The sequence below is a fragment of the Rhinoderma darwinii genome, chromosome 11, assembly GCF_050947455.1.
Source record: "Rhinoderma darwinii isolate aRhiDar2 chromosome 11, aRhiDar2.hap1, whole genome shotgun sequence".
Lineage (NCBI taxonomy): Eukaryota > Metazoa > Chordata > Amphibia > Anura > Rhinodermatidae > Rhinoderma > Rhinoderma darwinii.
The window spans coordinates 74,365,777-74,380,775 of NC_134697.1; positions in this window are offsets into that span (position 1 = coordinate 74,365,777).

The window sequence follows — 14,999 nt, forward strand, 5'->3', positions numbered from 1 at the left end:
GGGAAAAAAACTGCCGAAAATTGATTTCAATGGGAGGCTGACGCGTTTTTTACCGTGAGCGGTAAAAAATACTCACGGTAAAAAGAAGCAACATGCCCTATCTTCAGGTATTTATGCCTCTGACCTCCCATTGACATCAATGGGAGGCAGAGAAAGCGTTTTTGCCGTGGCACTGAATGGGCGCGAGCGAAAAACGCTGCTAAAAACGTGGCAAACGGCGTGCAGGCAGATGAAAATCTGCCTCAAAATTCCAAACGGAATTTTGAGGGAGAATTTTCTGCCTGCAAAAAACTCAGTGTGAACTCAGCCTAAGTTAGAGCATTCTGTTTAAATGACTTGTTTCTTTTCATTTATATAAAAAAACAATGGATGTCAAACAGGATGATGCAATAGGATGCTTATGGCTCTGTTCACATCACAAATTATGTTGTTTTTTTTCTGAACGTAGCATGCACTGCTATTTTGTCTGGCAAAATTAGGTAAACTATGACAGAAAACCAACGCAACTCATTAAAGTCAATAAACCTCAGTCAGGTGTTGGTTTCTGTCATAAGACAGATTCAGCTGTTCTGTTTTTCTTGATACTCTGTTTTTATGATGGAATAGAATAACGGAAATTGTAGCGCTTATGTGTAGAAAGCCTATCCTGCGGCATCCAGTTGCTATAGACCGGCATTGTACAGAAAAACAGAATTGGTCAGGATCCAATTCTTCAACAGTTCAGAAAATAAAACATTCTCCGTTTGTATTGTTAAAAAAAAAAACGATTCTGACAGAAACTTATAAAACCGAGACAAGCAGACACTTTAACCATGACGGAAGCCCCATTAAAAACCTATGGATTATTATTTTATTTTTTTCAATGCTGTTTTTATTGAAAATATTTCAAGAAGTAAGACATGGCTGGATGATAACTATGACTGGGCTGTTAATATGCAGGGTTACAGTCTGTTTAGAAATGATTGCATTAATAAGAAAGACAGGGAAGGGTTTGCTTATATGTAAAATCCTGCCTAAACCCCATCCTGTGTGATGATGTCTATGAGAGAAATGATCATGTGGAGTCCCGAAGGGTGGAAATAAAGGGAGGAAGAAAGAATAATAAAACACTGATAGGGGTTTGTTATAAGTTTCCAAGTTTATTGGAAAAAGCATAAAATCAACTAATAAAGCAAATAGATGAGGCAGCGAACCATAATGAAGTCATTATTATATGGGACTTTAACTACCCTGATATAAACTGGGAGGCAGGTCCTACAAAGGAAACAGGTTTTTGACGATAATTAAGGACAATTACCCTTCACAACTGGCGCAAGATCCAACAAGAGGGGAGACACTTCTAGACCTAATTTTAACCAATAGGCCAGACAGGATATCAAAAGTACAGGTTGGGGGTCCTCTATGTAATAGTGACCACAACATAATACGTTATCATGTATCCTTAATAAGATGTTTGGTAGAAGAGCTACAACAACACTAAACTTCAGAAAGGACAATTGTCATGGGTTAAGGAATGACATTAAGGGCATAAACTGGGACAATGTCCTCAACAATAAAAATACACAAACTAAATGGGACACTTTTAAAAGCCTCTTAAAGGCTATGTACACCTTTGACAACGTTTTTCTGTTTTTTTTCAAATAAAATTGTGCATCAGTGTGATTGGTGCAACTTCCTAAATACATTTTTATTAAAAATGTTAACTTTTTGAGATGCAGCTGCTTTTATTCAGTATACAGATCAGATATATCATTCGCTAAGACCAGAATCCGTCAAGTTTGCGGGACTGACATGCAGGATCCAACTGTAATCAATCACATCTAAATGATTAACTTAAGGCTGGGTTCACACAACCTATTTTCAGACGTAAACGAGGCGTATTATGCCTCGTTTTACGTCTGAAAATAGGGCTACAATACGTCGGCAAACATCTGCCCATTCATTTGAATGGGTTTGCCGACGTACTGTGCCGACGACCAGTAATTTACGCGTCGTCGTTTGACAGCTGTCAAACGACGACGCGTAAATTGACTGCCTCGGCAAAGAAGTGCAGGACACTTATATACATTATATGCAGGACACTTCTTTGCAACGTAATTTGAGCCGTTCTTCGTTGAAGTCAATGCAGAGCAGCTCAAGATTACAGGCGTCAAAGACGCCTCACATAATACGAGGAGCAGCATTTACGTCTGAAACGACGCAGCTGTTTTCTTCAGAAAACAGTCTGTCTTTTCAGACGTAAAAGCCTCTCATCGTGTGCACATAGCCTAAATGTGATCATTAACAGCTCGATCCTGTGTGCCAGAGACACGCAGTACCCGCTGAAACTGAACCCATCACTGCCACGGACCTGAAAGATACAGGATTCAGGGTAAGATACAACTGCTCTGTATAAAGAAGCTGTATATCAAAAATTAAAACTACTTTTTAATAAAATGTATTTAGGAAGTTGCACCAAACACACTGATACACATTTTTATTCATTGAAAAATATATACCTTATGGGAATAAATGAGGTAGAAACAGGGTGAAACCAATGTGGTTAAATAAAACAGTAAGGGGGGCGATAAATGATAAAAAGAAAGCATTCAAACTATTAAAGCAAGACGATAGTGACGTGGCATTAAATAATTATAAAGAAAAAAATAAGTTGTGTAAATGACAAATAAAGGCAGCAAATGATTGAAACAGAGAGACTCGTTGCCAAAGAAAGTCGAAATCGGCCATCGGCACCCCCTGATCACACCACGGGGGGGAGGATTGCTGTCAAAGGGGGGTGCCCCTCTCTTTCTAACATCTTAGAAGCTGCGATCGTGCTTGATCGCAGCATCTAAGGGGTTAAATTACCAGGGACAGCGCAATTGCTGTTCCTGGCCATTAGTCCTGGGTGTCAGCTGTAAAACACAGCCGACACCAGATCCAAACATCACACCACGACACAATAATACGTTGTGGTGCACGAACAGGTCAATGGAAAATTTACTTCATGCCTAATTATGTCGTCTGATATTGGACTTTCCTGTGTAAATACAGTAGAGCAAATGGTTGATTAATTTGGTTCTTTGGAGCAATTCCAAGAAGAGCCTTGATGCCTTTCTTGAAAAATATAATCCTACAAGTTATGTCAACTAGAGTGTGGCGATCATGGGACATTGATCCAGGGACTTATTTTCATTCCCATATTTAAAGAATTTTCTTGCATCCTCACACATGTGGAGAAAACATGCGAGTGAGAAAGGATGAAGTCTGCTTCATTGACTGAAAATTTTTGGTTCAATTATGATTTCGATGCTTTTAGAAAGGATGCTTTCCCAAGAGCTATTTAAATCTCTGCCTCTCCCTTTTTAAATCTATTACCCATGGCAATGAGCTCTCCTCTAATGACAGATTTATGTGCCTCCCACAAGGTAGGTTTAGTCATCCCTGGTGTGTTGTTCAGCTGAACGAACTCAGAGCTAGCACCTGCCATTACTGATTAATAAAGGACGAAGTTCCAATTTCTCTTTTAGAGGGAATCAAAGTGAATAGTAATAAGAGACAGGGGTTTGCACTGAGATTGTGATACAACCTGATTTGGAGTTAATTACCGCTGGCATGTGGCGCTTAGTCACAAATAAATAGTCTAACTGGTGATAGGTGAGGTAGGGGGCTAAGAAGTAGGTAATGTCCTTCATTCCTAGGTTGTGTAGTCTCCAAAAGTCAACTTAGTGTGCCAAGTGGGGACCTTAGTGATATTAAAGGGGCTGTCCCATTCCTCAAAAGGAATGGAGTGGCAGGTCGGGCAAGCGTACTGCCACTCCATTCTATGTTTATGGGACTGCCAGAGAAAGCAGAGTACAGCTCTCGGCTATATCCGGCAGTGCCTTAGAGAATGAATGGAGCATCAGTGCGCATGCTCGACCTGCAACTCCATTTGGAGGAGTGGCACACTCGTTCTCATGATTGGCATCGACCCTTAGCCCTATTTGCCAGACCTCCTGTTTTATATTTTGTTTTGATCACTGGATTCTGGGTGTGTATAATTAGTTTTTTGAGTAGGAGCGCGATATGTTGAGGGAGCCCAGTGGCTGCCAGGATAAGACTCCATTGTTGCCATCTCTGCTTTTTCTGTTCCTCCTTGCAATGACGTGGCTAGTTTAGGCCCACGGCTCGAATTACCACTGTGGTTCTTTGTCACAAACTTGTCGAGACTTGTGTACTGGATGAGCGTTGTAGGTTGACACAATCACGCGACCTGTCTCCCCAGATCTTGATGCGCAATTAGGGGATAAATGTACAAATATCTCAGATTGCGCTGATAAGTAACTAGTCCATTGACATGCGGACTAGTGTGGGCATGAGTGCTGCTTCAATTGACTTAGGAAGCAAATTGAGGGGAGGGTGGCGGGTGGGTTGCTTCTTAGGTAGCAGTTCAGGCTGTAGCATAGTTCTGTGGACCTGCACGCAAGCAAGTCCGGAAAAATTATAACCCTGCCTTTAAGAATTGGAGCAGCTGGGAATGATGCTGTTCTCTGATTGCAACCTGCAGGGATAAGTGCATAAAGCCTGGGAATCACTGCATCAGCAGACTTAGGAAATATGCAGCTGGAGTCCAAGAGACAGAGAGAGCTGCCAAGCCTAGGAGTTTAGATTTTGCACAGGAATCATGACCTCAAGGTTACTACGGTGGTAACAGACAGTTTGGGTGCAGGTGTGGCAGTTCCCTGTGTCTGTGTCCCAATACAATGCCAATTAAGCTGTTGTATTAATGTTGTATATATATATATATATATATATATATATATATATATATGTACATCAATAAAGAGAAGGAGCGAATTGGCCCTCAAAAATAAAAAATAAATTGGTTTTATTCATCCAATATCCACTACAATGATTCACCCTCACTATGAAGGCTTTTTCAAGTCTATATATACCCTCTAGAGGTAATTTGTAGTGTTATACTTGTACCAATGGTCTCAGCAAGATACTCTGTATTTCTAGCAATCCTTAGGATTATGGAGGAGCTGGAGTCACCAGACCCAGCAACCACAGATAAGGCGAACCACTGAATGTGTAGAGGTATGTGGTTTAGTTCATCCCTTAAAGTGCTGGAAGTAATATCTAATGGCTGGCTGCCTTTATCAGTGTGCTTTGCCTAATTCAACACTTGTTGGTGCATGGAGTCATCTTGTTTATCATCAAATACTTTGGGGAAAAGAATCCTCAACTTAAATGGGCTTCCCTGTGAAGTTGAGCCTCTGTGCTCCAATGTGCCGGTTATGGAGGTTCAGTGTAGGTCTGGGGCTTAGGAAAGTCTGCTGTCTTTGGAGGTCTGGTAGGTTGTAGTAGGCCTCAATTCAATGGAGTTGAATGCCTCAATGAATCCCTACAATATGGGTATCAATCTTTTCAGTAAAATGTGCTGAATACTTGCCATCATTTGATGTAAGGTTATGTCATAGTCGGCAAGGGGAAGTATTGAGCCGGCTCACGGGCACTACACTGTAAGGAGCGGGATCGCAGATATCTCCAATCCTGCTTGTTTAACCACTTGGAATGCCGCAGTTAATATCAACCACAGCATCTAAGCCATTAGAAAGAAGGCGGTGACCCCTCCTACAGCCCTTTAGGCCCCTTGTGATGAGATCGCGGGGTGCCAATGAAGGCCCCCAGGTCTGCTATCTTTCTGCTCCTAATAAGCCCTCCCAGAGGCAGAAGAGCTGGTGTAGAATGCAATATACTGCAATACATATATTATTGCAGTATATCGATCCAAAGATTGCTAACTCAAGACCCCTCTGGGGACTAATAAAAAAAGTTTAAAAAGTTAAATAACGTTTTTTCTTATATACAAATATAAATATTTTTCCCCAAAAGTAATATATATATATATATATATATATATATATACACAGAGAAGGAAATAAGTATTTGATCCCTTGCTGATTTTGTAAGTTTGCCCACTATCAAAGGATAGTGGTGTCAGGGGCAACCCCAGAGCCAAAGTCACTGGCAGAGCGCTACTAGCACTCTGTCTGGGACACTGCTCTGCTCCTGACACCACTGTCCATATATGGACAGTGATGTCAGGGACTTTCCCCAGAGACTGAGTCCCAGAGCAGAGCCACTTCTTGCGCTCTGCCTTGGACTCCTCTCCTCCTGAAATCAGTGTCCCACTAGAAGCAGAATCCCCGGCAAGACTCTGGCCGGGGACTCCAGTCCTGGGGGAGCCATGATGGTAGCGGCAGCCCCTGGTGGCCTAGTGGGCCCCCCCAAAGGTAGTGTGCCCCAGCACATGCCTGTTTTGCCGGGTGCTGATGCTGGCCCTGACGTTATACATCGGTTCTAGTAACTGTCACTATCTAAAGTGAAGGAAATAAGTATTTGATCCCTTGCTGATTTTGTAAGTTTGCCCACTGTCAAAGACATGAACAGTCTAGAATTTTTAGGCTAGGTTAATTTTACCAGTGAGAGATAGATTATATAAAAAAAAAACAGAAAATCACATTGTCAAAATTATATATATTTATTTGCATTGTGCACAGAGAAATAAGTATTTGATCCCCTACCAACCATTAAGAGCTCAGCCTCCTCCAGAGCAGTTACACGATCCAAATCAACTTGGTGCCTGCATTAAAGACAGCTGTCTTAAATGGTCACCTGTATAAAAGACTCCTGTCCACTGACTCTAACCTCTACAACATGGGCAAGACCAAAGAGCTGTCTAAGGATGTCAGGGACAAGATCATAGACCTGCACAAGGCTGGAATGGGCTACAAAACCATAAGTAAGATGCTGGGTGAGAAGGAGACAACTGTTGGTGCAATAGTAAGAAAATGGAAGACATACAAAATGACTGTCAATCGACATCGATCTGGGGCTCCATGCAAAATCTCACCTCGTGGGGTATCCTTGATCCTGAGGAAGGTGAGAGCTCAGCAGAAAACTACACGGGGGGAACTTGTTAATGATCTCAAGGCAGCTGGGACCACAGTCACCAAGAAAACCATTGGTAACACATTACGCCGTAATGGACTAAAATCCTGCAGTGCCCGCAAGGTCCCCCTGCTCAAGAAGGCACATGTACAGGCCCGTCTGAAGTTTGCAAATGAACATCTGGATGATTCTGAGAGTGATTGGGAGAAGGTGCTGTGGTCAGATGAGACTAAAATTGAGCTCTTTGGCATTAACTCAACTCGCCGTGTTTGGAGGAAGAGAAATGCTGCCTGTGACCCAAAGAACACCATCCCCACTGTCAAGCATGGAGGTGGAAACATTATGTTTTGGGGGTGTTTCTCTGCTAAGGGCACAGGACTACTTCACCGCATCAATGGGAGAATGGATGGAGCCATGTACCGTCAAATCCTGAGTGACAACCTCCTTCCCTCCACCAGGACATTAAAAATGGCTCGTGGCTTGGTCTTCCAGCACGACAATGACGCGAAACATACAGCCAAGGCAACAAAGGAGTGGCTCAAAAAGAAGCACATTAAGGTCATGGAGTGGCCTAGCCAGTCTCCAGACCTTAATCCCATCGAAAACTTATGGAGGGAGCTGAAGATCCGAGTTGCCAAGCGACAGCCTCGAAATCTTAATGATTTACAGATGATCTGCAAAGAGGAGTGGGCCAAAATTCCATTTAACATGTGTGCAAACCTCATCATCAACTACAAAAAACGTCTGACTGCTGCGCTTGCCAACAAGGGTTTTGCCACCAAGTATTAAGTCTTGTTTGCCAAAGGGATCAAATACTTATTTCTCTGTGCACAATGCAAATAAATATATATAATTTTGACAATGTTATTTTCTGTTTTTTTTTTAATATAATCTATCTCTCACTAGTAAAATTAACCTAGCCTAAAAATTCTAGACTGTTCATGTCTTTGACAGTGGGCAAACTTACAAAATCAGCAAGGGATCAATTACTTATTTCCTTCACTATATATATATAAAATTAACATAATTGTTATTGCGCATCTGCGAAAGTCTGAACTTTTACAATATAACATTATTTAACCTGCACGGTGAACGCTATAAAAAAAATAAAATAAAAATGTCAGATTCACTGTTTTTTGTCACCTTGACTCCAACAAATAATGTAATAAAAATTGATCACAAAGGTGGCCCCGCAAAAAACAGGGCCTCAAATCGTTTAATCAATGAAATTATAAAAATGTTATGGCTCTCATAATGGCACACAAAACCCATTTTCATTAAATAATAAAACATTTTCTTTGTAAAAGTTGTAAAACATAGAAAAAAACTATATAAATTTGGTATTGACGTAATTGTTTTGACCCGCAGAATAAAGTTAATATGCCATTTTTACAGCACAGTGAACGCCTTATAAGCAGAATCCAAAAAACAAAGTCAATGTTCATTTTCATTAATATACATTTCCCTCCCTGACCCAACCAATTTTTTTTTTGCAGTTTCTCAGTGCATTATATGGTTCAAGAAATGGTGCAGTGAAAAACTACAACTCGTCCCACAGAAAACACATCCTTATACAGCTGTATCGACTGCAAAATAAAAAGGGCATGGATTTTGGGAAGATGGGGAGAAGAAAATAAAAATAACGAAATTAAAAATGTCTTTAGCGTCAAGTGCTTAACCCCTTGCGTACCTTCGACGTAATGGTACGTCGCTGGCCGCTTATTCCAGCGTACCTTCGACGTACTATTATGGCGCAGGAATAAACTGTCACTATGTGAAATCACATAGTGACAGAACAGCGGCGGCAGCTGTCATTGACAGCTAACCGTCTCTGCTACCGGCCTGGGGACCAATTAGCAGTCCCCAATGCCGGCGATTGCTGTGATTGGTCAGTCTCTGAAGACTGACCAATCACAGCCGTCTGTGACGTTTTCTGCAGGAGAAAGCTCCTGTCACTTTCTCTGATCTCCTCACTTCTGTGAGATACGTGAGGAGATCAGAGAAAGCGGTGTAAAAAAAAAAACACTATTTTTATTAACCCCTTCCCGAAAATGGGCATATAGTAACGCCCTGAGGATGAAGCGGGCACAGGAGCTGTGCTCGCTCCATCTTCATCGGATGTCGGCTGTAATATACAGCCGACATCCCACTGCAACTACAGCGATCACTGTCCTCCCCGATCGCTGTAGTTTAACCCCTTAAATGCCGCTGTCAATAGCGACAGCGGCATTTAAGTGATTGATACAGAGGGAGGGGGCTCCCTCTGCACCCCATTGCCCCCCCCCGCGCGAAAAATCGCGGGGTTCTGATGGTTGCAATGGCAACCAGGAAGCCTAGCAACGGCTTCCTGGTTGCCAGGTACGGGAGCCTATTAGGTCCTGCCCAAGGCAGGACGTAATAGGCTCAATTGTCAGTTGTAAAGTGACAGTTACAATACACTGCACTACATCAGTACATACAGAAGAAGTGCAGTGTATTGTACAGAGGATCAGAAGATCAGATCTTCCAGTCCCCGAGTATGTGTAAAATAAAAAGTGAAAAAAAAGTTAAAAAAAAGTTTTAGATAAATAAATAAATAAATACAAGTTTTACGTAATAAAAACAATAATCACCTTGTTTCCCTGATCAAGCCCTTTATAATTAGAAAAAAAATGAAAAAAAAGACAAAAACTAGACAAAATAGGTATCGCCGCGTTCGTATCGGCCTGACCTAAAAAAATATCATATTATTTATCCCGCACGGTGAACACCGTAAAAAAAATACCATAAAAAACAATGGCAGAATTTCCTTTTTTGGTCACGATGTTTCCAAAAAAATGGAATAAAAAGTGATCAAAAAGTCGCACGTAGCCAAACATGGTACGAATAAAAACGACAGTGTGTCACGCAAAAAATTTATGTACTCCGCACAGATTACATATGCCCCCACATTATAAACTGAAACACCAGTAAAACACTAAACAAAACTACTACCAAGCAAAATCTGCGCTCCAAAAGCCAAATGGCGGTTCTTCTGGGCCTGGCAATGTGCCCAAACAGCGGTTTATGACCACATATGGGGTATTACCGTACTCTGGAGAACCGCTTAACAATTTATGGGGCGTATGTCTCCAGTGGTACAAGCTGGGCCCAACGCATTGGGCACTGAAATAGCATATATGTGGAAAATGTCAATTTTCAATCTGCAACATCCACTGTGCACTAATTTCTGCAAAACCTTTGGGGGTCAAAATGCTCACTACACTTCTAGATGAATTCCTTGAGGGGTGTAGTTTCCTAAATGGGGTCACTTCTCTGGAGTTTTCACTGTACTCGTACCTCAGCGCAATGCAACATGGCGTCAAAAACAAATTTTGTAAAATCTCCACTCCAAAAACGAAATTGCACTTTTTCCGTTTAGACCCTTGCCGTATGTCCAAATAGCCGTTTACAACCACATATAGGGTATTTCCGTAATCAGGAGAAATTGTGTAACACATTTTGGGGTGTATTTTCTCCTGTATTCCTTGTGGAAATGAAAAATTCTGAGCTAAAGCTACAGGTTATTGGAAAAAAAAAATGTTTTCATTTTCACGGACCAATTCTAATAAAATCTATAAAACACCTGAGGGCTCAAAATGCTCACTACACCTCTAATTTAATTCTTTCAGGGGTATAGTCTCCAAATTGGGATCACATCTGGGGAATTTCTACTGTACTGGTACTTCAGGGACTCTGCAAATGCGACATGGCCCCCAGAAACCAATTCAGCAAAATCTGAGCTGCAAAATCCAAATGGTGCTCCGTCCCTTCTGAGCCCTGCCATGGGTCCAAACAGCAGTTGATTACCACATATGGGGTATTTCCGTAATCAGGAGAAATTGCTTTACAAATTTTGAGGTGCTTTTTCTCCTTTATTCCTTATAAAAATTAGAAAATTCTGTGTTTTTTCCAAAAAAAAGTCTCTTTTCATCTTCACAGACTAATTCCAATAAATTCAGCAAAAAACCTGTGGGGTCAAAATGATAATTATACCACTAGAAAAATTCCTTGAGGGGTATAGTTTCCAAAATGGGGTCACTTTTGGGGGGATTACACTGTTTAGGTCCCTCCAGGGCGTTGCAAACGTGACACGGCACTGAAAACCATTCCAGTAAAATCAGAGCTCCAAAATCCAAATGGGGGTCCTTCCCTTCTGAGCCCTGCCATGGGTCCAAACAGCAGTTTATTACCACATATGGGGTATTTCCGTAATCGCGAGAAATTGCTTTTCAAATGTTGGGGTGCTTTCTCTCCTTTATTTTTTGCAAAAATTAGAAATTTTTACGTTTTTCCAGAAAAAAAGTAGATTTTCATTTTCACAGACTAACTCCAGAAAATATAGCAAAATACCTGTGGGGTCTAAATGCTAACTATACCCCTAGATAAATTCCCTGAGGGGTGTAGTTTAAAAAATGGGGGTCACTTTTGGGGGTTTCCACTGTTTTGGCACCACAAGACCTCTTCAAACCTGACATGGTGCCTAAAATATATTCTGAAAAAAGGAGGCCCCAAAATCCAAGAGGTGCTCCTTTGCTTCTGAGGCCGGTATTTCAGTCCATTAGCGCACTAGGGCCACGTGTGGGATATTTCTAAAAACTGCAGAATCTGGGCAATAAATATTGTGTTGCGTTTCTCAGGTAAAACCTTCTGTGGTACAGAAGAAAATGTATTACATATGAATTTTGTAAAAAAAAATGAAATTTGAAAATTTCAGCTCTACTTTCCTTCAATTTCTGTACAACACCTAAAGGGTTGAAACACTTTCTGAATGCTGTTTTGGATACTTTGAGGGGTGCAGTTTTCAAAATGGGGTGTTTTATGGGGGTTTCTAATATATAGGGCCCTCAAAACCACTTCAGAACTGAACTGGTCCATGAAAAAATCGCTTTTTGAAATTTTCTTAAAAATATGAGAAATTGCTGCTAAAGTTCTAAGCCTTGTGAGGTCATAGAAAAATAAAAGGATGTTCAAAAAACTATGCAAACATAAAGTAGACATATGGGAGATGTTAATTGGTAACTATTTTGTGTGGTATTACCATCTTTTTTACAAGCAGATACATTAAAAATTGGAAAAATCATAATTTCTTCATATTTTCGCTAAATGTTGGTGTTTTTCACAAATAAGCAATGAATTTATCGACCAAATTTTTGCACTAAACTAAAGTACAATATGTCACGAGAAAACAATCTCAGAATCAATTGGATAGGTAAAAGCATTCCGGAGTTATTACCACATAAAGTGATACATGTCAGATTTGAAAAAATGGGTCTGGTCCTCAAGGCCAAAATGAGCTGGGTACTCAAGGGGTTAATTGGCATTTTAGCAGTGTATTTATTCGTTTTAAGCGAAGATACCTGAAGGCTAGGTTGTAGGCATCTGGAGCTGACTGAATATGCTTCCTCCCTGTTCAGCAACCAGGCCATGCCCCACCTATGGATCTGTTAACGGATCCGTTTGAAAATGAAAAAAAAAAATGATAAATAACTTGCAGCAAGTGGGCCTCAGCATATTACTTTATATAATGGCAATAGGGGCTGCAGAGATAGGCATCTATGCAACATTCTATAATAGCAGAGCTATAATTTGCAAGTGTGGAGATTCAATGTCATACTAATAGTCACACCCGACAGATCTATATGTATTCTTATATATTCTTTATTTAATCTAATTTTTCTAAATAAACAACACTGCTGTAATCTACATTACAGCGCCGATCACATCATGTGCAATATAGGGCACTTATAATGTGGTGACAGAGCCTCTTTAAAGAATTCCCTCTTTAAAACCATGAATGTATAAAAGGAATCCACAAAAATCTAGATACATTTATATTTACATTGAATTACATATCCTGTTTGTGTTCATTCCATCTTACAATTCTGCAGTCTTCAGAGCTGAAATCTCCCAGCATTTATTGCTTGCTCAAGATCTGAATTGAGCTTACTCTGATTGTCAGTTTGCATTCTGCTAAGTGTTGTCTTCATAGAATGCATTGTACTGTAATCTGATGTAGGAAAAATGAACTGAAAAACAAAAGAGGTCTTCCGCTCACACTTCACTAATACACCGCAAAACGATCGACCTTAGGGACCTTAAACACCAGATTGTAGTAAAAGTGTAAGTGATCTTACTCTAGCAGTGCAGAGAAATATGTTTTTCAGGCCAAACCTCCTTCCAGTGCTTGCTCCGTTCAGATAAAAAAAACAACCGAGTCTCCCCGAATTTTTCCGCTCCACACCATAGCCTCTCACTGCAACAAAGTTTTACATTTCCCAAACATAGTGTAACTCCGCAACTTCAGATGAACAGTGGAAACAAGGGGGTTTTAATTATACTCACAAACATGAAGAAAAACAGCGCTTTTTCATTACAATGCAGACAGCACGCCTCACATGAACCCGACGCTGGGTTTTGCTTTAACAGCTTCTTCCAGCCACTTTTGACCTTCCTGACGGAGACTAATTTTTCAAATCTGACATGTCTCAATTTCTGTGGTAATAACTTTGGAATGCTATAACCTATCAAATCGATTCTGAGATTGTTTTCTTGTGAAGCATTGTACTTTAAGTTAGTGGTAAAATTTGGTCGATGTATTCAGTATTTAATTGTGAAAACACTAAATTTAGTGAAAATTTGCAAAAATGTGCATTTTTATTAATTTTAATGTATCTGCTTGTAAGACAGATAGTAATACCACACAAAATAGTTGATAATTAACATTTTCCATATGTCTACATTAGATTGGCATCATTTTTTGAATTTGTTTTTTATTTTGGGGCCTTCTTTTTATTACTTTATATTTTAGGCACCATGTCAGGTTTGAAGAGGTCTTGCGATGCCAAAACAAATTAAACACCCCAAAAGAGGCCCCATTTTGGAAACTACACCCTACAAGGAATTTATCTAAGGGTGTAGAGAGAATTTCGACCCTACAGGTTTTTCATAGATTTTATTAGAATTTGAAAATGAAATGTATTTATTTTTTTCCAATAAGATGTTTTTTTTGCTTAAAAAAATGATTTCCACAAGGAATAAAGAAGAATCCCCCCCAACATTTGTAAAGCAACTTCTTTAGAGTGCGGAAATACCCCATATGTGGTCATAAACTGCTGTTTGGGCAGAGACGTGCCATTTGACTTTTGGAGCGCAGATTTTGCTGGATTGGTTTCTCAGCACCATGTCGCATTTGCAAAGCCCCTGTGGGACCAAAACAGTGAAAACTCGCAAAAGTTACTCCATTTGGGAAGCTACTCCCATTGAGGACTTCATCTAGGGGTGTAATCACCATTTTAGCCACACAGATGTTTCATAGTTTTTATTAGAATTGGGCAGTGAAAATAAAAATGTAATGTAACTTTTTTACAATAAGATGTGGCTTTAGCACAAAATTTTTCATTTTATCAACAAATAAAGGAGAAAAATAAATACAACATTTGTAAAGCAATTTCTCCCGAGTACGGCAGTACCCCATATGTGGTCATAAATGGCTCTGCAGGGCTCAGATGGAAGAAGCGCCATTTGACTTTTGGAGTGAAGATTTTGCAGGATTGGTTTCTGGGCGCTATGTCCCTTTTGCAAAGCCCCTGTAGGAACAAAACAGTGGAAACCCCAGAAGTGACCCCATTTTAGAAACTATACCCTCAAGGTATTCACCTATGAGTGTAGTGAGCATGTAAACTGCAGTTTTTCTTGTCCGAGATGTGCAGTGCTCGTGTGAATCTGGCCTAACGCTGTGAAGCAATCCTTTCTGCACAGGCCGGTGTCGCACTGACAAATGGTGTTGTTTCTTATCCCCCGTTTGGTCCACACTCTGCACTTTTGCAGATTGGGGAATTTTGCTGGGGGGTGTTGTCATGGTATAATACGGGCGCCCTCGCTTCCAGCAAATATGTTTGAGTCCTACCCTTCCTGGTTCCCTAATTTTAGGGCCTTGATAAATTGCCTCTCAAAACAGAAGGAATATTCCCCTCGGGCCGGCACAGCTACATATTTTTTCTTTCCTGACTTATTGGAGCCTTATTTAAGTTTTTAGATGTAGCAGTATGAGGGCTGTTTCT